Genomic DNA, 6,000 nt, shown 5'->3' on the forward strand with positions numbered 1-6,000 from the left:
TGAGAAGCCCTGCTATACATGGTAATGAGAAGGCAGGATGTCATACATACAGACTGATCCTCCTACACAAATTGCTTCAATCTCCAAGTGAGAATTTAAAATAAATAAAAGCATAAATAAATAAATAAAAATAAAAGATTAATAAAAGCAGAAATAAATAAAATAAATAAATAAAGCAGACTGAGATTATTCCCTTATTGGACAATCCTGAATGATAGCAGTAGGGTTTTTATATACAGAGTAGAAATGCTCGGGCTCGATTTTCTGAAAACCGAACCCCCCGAACTTAGGGGATCTGAGTAGGCTCGCGAGCCGGCTCGGTACTTTTGCATGTGCTCGGATCTGAATCGAGGCAAAACATCATTGCTACGTTGTTGGATCTTGCGAGTTTTGGATTCCATAAGCACCTCCCTTCCCAGGGGATCCAGCGCTATTACTCAGTGCCATTGCTCATACAGAAACAGGAGGAGTAGCAGTGTTCTTGTCACTTGACAAGAATTTACTTGAAATGACTAGAAATTAATCTTATTGAGGTTAATAATATTGTAGGAACAAAAAGAAGAGCCAAATTCTATGATTTTATAAAAAAAAATTGGGTTTTTAGAAAAAAAATTGGGATCCAAAACCAAAATCAAGACACTCGAGAATGGTTTTGCCAAAACCAAAATATGAATTTAATACTAATCCAAAACCAAAACACGGGGGTCAGTGAATATTTCTAAAACAGAGAATGCGTGTTCTTCAAAGGAATTATGTTGGCCATCTGGACTGTTCATGTATTTGTGCCAGAGATGATGGCAGCTCCAATGTTGTGTCCACTATAATCCACTGACCCAAGATCTACTTTAATGAAATTGGATTTGAGGTAATCTGATCTAAAATTGCACACTTCATATGTCACATGTTGAGGTGCGAAGTTCTCAACAAGAGATTTTGGCTGTGTATTACTTTGGTTAATAGAAAACATTGATTTACATAATTAACAGTGCCCACTGTGGACATGGGACTTTATACAGCATGTATGAGTCATATCTGTCAGGTTTATCTTCACCCACACCAGGTGCAGTAAATTACTTTGATGTTAATACCAAATTCTGATTGGCCAGTGTAATACACTGCTGAAGATTCCAGGGAACATTTTCTGCCTCAAAAGCCCAAATTGTGTCTGCAACAAGAGGAGAGAAACTAAGATATTAGACTGACAACTGAAGCAGACGCAAGTGCAGTGGGTGTGAAAGAAATGTAAATGTAAATAACTTCAACATGATTTATTAAGTTTATTAAAATAATTTCTATCACAAAAGCCATGGATTTAACATTTGAAAGTAAGGTTTATATATGATAGATAAATGGCCTTTTAAATTTTGTATATTAAAAATACATGTCATCATTTTAGAGAATATTCCTTATATAGACTTTGTTTTTTATATACTATTTTGTATTATAACTGGAGAGAACTGCATGGAATCTTTGACACCATAAAAATTAAACATATAAACTACACTTTACCTTTACTCTAGCAAAAGAACTCACATTACCTTATTGCCAGGTCACCTTTTCTTTATTTGTGCCAGTTACATCAATCAGCTCCAGAACTCATTTGACTTGTCCCTCCCCCTTCTATTCCATCAGATAATACGGTATTTCTGCTAAACTCTGTCTTATCCTCAACATGATTTAACTGCATAATGTTGATGTTTCTTTCCACTGCACAATAAACCTTTTTGTAACATGTTTAAATATTTCTGCCCTCATGAAATAAAGACACGGACAACAATGTAAATTTGGAAATAAGGTCACAGTTTTAATTAAAATTTAAATGGTGGCAAAGAAAGCAAAATGTGATTTCAGTTAAACAGACTAATACTAAATCAAATGAGTGGATAGCCAAATGGCCCGGATTCCACCAAACCAAAAATATTATTTGTTACTGAATGGTCGGCAGAGAAACTAGACCCTCTTGTGACAGGATGGACCACCTATGCCACCATGTATGTTGTGTTGATGGGAACCGGCTGGGCTTACTTTGCCACCGTTCCTTTTCCTTATCACAAATGCACCCTCTAACCACAGTAGGAGGGGCATAAGCTTCTGCCACCACTGGACTCTTTAACAGCATCCAGAACCGCGTTCCTTCTTGGTAACTGCTGCTGCTAGTGTACCCACTTGCTGATGAACCTGGGCTGGTACCCCTGACCTCTTCCTATAGATCAGGGTTGCTGTAAATGGACCCCCCTGGTCTATCACACTGACGATAGCTGCTGTGTAGCGGTCAGAAAGGTTGTACCGGAAAGCTGGGTCCAAACCTCAGAAAAGCCGGAAATGGATTAGAAATGGGTGTAGTCGGTAGGTCACAGGAAATTAAAGCATGGTAGAAGTTGTCAAGCAGGTCTTGATGCAAGTAATGTTTATTTAGCTCAAGTGCCCTGACAAGGACAGTTCACACTGGATTAAGGTACCAGTGATCAAAAAGTCAGATGGAACAATAATACATTTCAATGCAAAACCAGTGACTTTTATACAGTTTTTGGAGACTAGCTTGGCAGAAGGTAACACATCCTCCTGTCCCTTTAACCGATCTCAACTGCTTCATGCAGCCTGCATGTGAATCAGCCAAGAGAGGTTAACACCTTTATTCATATAAACTAGTGGCAGGGGGAGTATACTTCCCCCCTGTCCACGAGCTGCCAGGGAGAGGGGGGCTCAGCCACTATGAGAAGCCCTGCTATACATGATAATGAGAAGGCGGAGTGTCATACATACAGACTGATCCTAATACACAAATTGTTTTAATCTCCAAGTAAGAACTTAAAATAAATAAAAGCAGAAATAAATAAAATAAATAAATAAAGCAGACTTTATTTATTTTTCCCTTATTGGACAATCCTGAATGAAAGCAGGAGGGTTTTTATATACAGAGTAGAGATGTTCGGGCTCGGTTTTCTGAAAACCGAACCCCTCCCGAACTTAGGGGATCCGAGAAGGCTCGCAAGCCAGCTTGGTACTTTTGCACATTCTTGCATTTGAATTGAGGCAAAACATCATTGCTGCGTTTTCGGATCTTGCAAGTTTTGGATTCCATAAGCAATTCCCTTCCCAGGAGGTCCAGCGCCATTGCTCACACAGTAACAGGGGTAGCAGTGTTCTTGTCACTCTCCATTCTCCAGTGACATTGCTCAGTTGCATTGCTTACACAGAAACAGGAGGAGTAGCAGTGTTCTTGTCACTTTCCAGTCTCCAGTGACATTGCTCAGTGCCATTGCTCAAACAGAAACAGGAGGGGTAGCAGTGTTCTTGTCACTCTGAAGTCTCCAGTGACATTGCTCAGTGACATTGCACATACAGAAACAGGAGGAGTAGCAGTGTTCTTGTCACTTGACAAAAAATTACTGAAAATGACTAGAACTTAATCTTATTGAGGTTAATAATATTGTAGGAACAAAAAAATGAGCTAAGTTCTGTGATTTTAGCAAACAAATTTGGGATTTTAGAAAAAAAATAGGGATCCAAAACCAAAACCAAGACACGCGAGGATGGTTTTGCCAAAACCAAAATCCGAATTTAATCCAGATCCAAAACCAAAAATAAAAAACGGGGGTCAGTGAATATCTCTAAAACAGAGAATACGTGTTCTTTAAAGAAATTATGTTGGCCATCTGGACTGTTCATGTATTTGTGCCAGAGATGATGGCAGCTCCAATGTTGTGTCCACTATAATCCACTGACCCAAGATCCACATAAATGAAATTGGATTTTAAGGGAATCTGATCTAAAATTACACACTTTACATGTCACATGTTGAGGTGCGAACTTCTCAACCAGAGATTTTGGCTGTGTATTACTTTGGTTGATAGAAAACATTGATCTACAAAATTAACAGTGCCCACTGTGGACATGGAACTTTACACAGCATGTAAGAGTCATATCTGTCAGTGGTTTATCTTCACTCACACCAGGTGCAGTAAATTACTTTGATGGATTTAACATTTGAAAGTAAGGTTTATATATGATAGATAAATGGCCTTTTAAATTTTGTATATTAAAAATACATGTCATCATTTTAGAGAATATTCCTTATATAGACTTTGTTTTTTATATACTATTTTGTATTATAACTGGAGAGAACTGCATGGAATCTTTGACACCATAAAAATTAAACATATAAACTACACTTTACCTTTACTCTAGCAAAAGAACTCACATTACCTTATTGCCAGGTCACCTTTTCTTTATTTGTGACAGTTACATCAATCAGCTCCAGAACTCATTTGACTTGTCCCTCCCCCTTCTATTCCATCAGATAATACGGTATTTCTGCTAAACTCTGTCTTATCCTCAACATGATTTAACTGCATAATGTTGATGTTTCTTTCCACTGCACAATAAACCTTTTTGTAACATGTTTAAATATTTCTGCCCTCATGAAATAAAGACACGGACAACAATGTAAATTTGGAAATAAGGTCACAGTTTTAATTAAAATTTAAATGGTGGCAAAGAAAGCAAAATGTGATTTCAGTTAAACAGACTAATACTAAATCAAATGAGTGGATAGCCAAATGGCCCGGATTCCACCAAACCAAAAATATTATTTGTTACTGAATGGTCGGCAGAGAAACTAGACCCTCTTGTGACAGGATGGACCACCTATGCCACCATGTATGTTGTGTTGATGGGAACCGGCTGGGCTTACTTTGCCACCGTTCCTTTTCCTTATCACAAATGCACCCTCTAACCACAGTAGGAGGGGCATAAGCTTCTGCCACCACTGGACTCTTTAACAGCATCCAGAACCGCGTTCCTTCTTTGTAACTGCTGCTGCCAGTGTACCCACTTGCTGATGAACCTGGGCTGGTACCCCTGACCTCTTCCTATAGATCAGGGTTGCTGTAAATGGACCCCCCTGGTCTATCACACTGACGATAGCTGCTGTGTAGCGGTCAGAAAGGTTGTACCGGAAAGCTGGGTCCAAACCTCAGAAAAGCCGGAAATGGATTAGAAATGGGTGTAGTCGGTAGGTCACAGGAAATTAAAGCATGGTAGAAGTTGTCAAGCAGATCTTGATGCAAGTAATGTTTATTTAGCTCAAGTGCCCTGACAAGGACAGTTCACACTGGATTAAGGTACCAGTGATCAAAAAGTCAGATGGAACAATAATACATTTCAATGCAAAACCAGTGACTTTTATACAGTTTTTGGAGACTAGCTTGGCAGAAGGTAACACATCCTCCTGTCCCTTTAACCGATCTCAACTGCTTCATGCAGCCTGCATGTGAATCAGCCAAGAGAGGTTAACACCTTTATTCATATAAACTAGTGGCAGGGGGAGTATACTTCCCCCCTGTCCACGAGCTGCCAGGGAGAGGGGGGCTCAGCCACTATGAGAAGCCCTGCTATACATGATAATGAGAAGGCGGAGTGTCATACATACAGACTGATCCTAATACACAAATTGTTTTAATCTCCAAGTAAGAACTTAAAATAAATAAAAGCAAAAAGAAATAAAAGAAATACATTAAGCAGACTTTATTTATTTTTCCCTTATTAGACAATCCTGAATGATAGCAGGAAGGTTTTTATATACAGAGTAGAGATGTTTGGGCTCGGTTTTCTGAAAACCGAACCCTTCCCGAACTTAGGGGATCCGAGTAGGTTCGCGAGCCAGCTTGGTACTTTTGCGCATTCTTGGATCTGTAATGAGGCAAAACATCACTGCTGCGTTGTCGGATCTTGCGAGTTTTGGAATCCATAAGCAATTCCCTTCCCAGGAGATCCAGCGCCATTGTTCACACAGAAACAGGGATAGCAGTGTTCTTGTCACTCTCCATTCTCCAGTGACATTGCTCAGTTGCATTGCTTACACAGAAACAGGAGGGGTAGCAGTGTTCTTGTCACTCTGCAGTCTAGTGACATTGCTCAGTGCCATTGCTCATACAGAAACAGGAGGGGTAGCAGTGTTCTTGTCACTCTGCAGTCTAGTGACATTGCTCAGTGCCATTG

This window comes from Mixophyes fleayi, chromosome 3, assembly GCF_038048845.1.
Source record: "Mixophyes fleayi isolate aMixFle1 chromosome 3, aMixFle1.hap1, whole genome shotgun sequence".
NCBI classification, from domain to species: Eukaryota; Metazoa; Chordata; class Amphibia; order Anura; family Limnodynastidae; genus Mixophyes; species Mixophyes fleayi.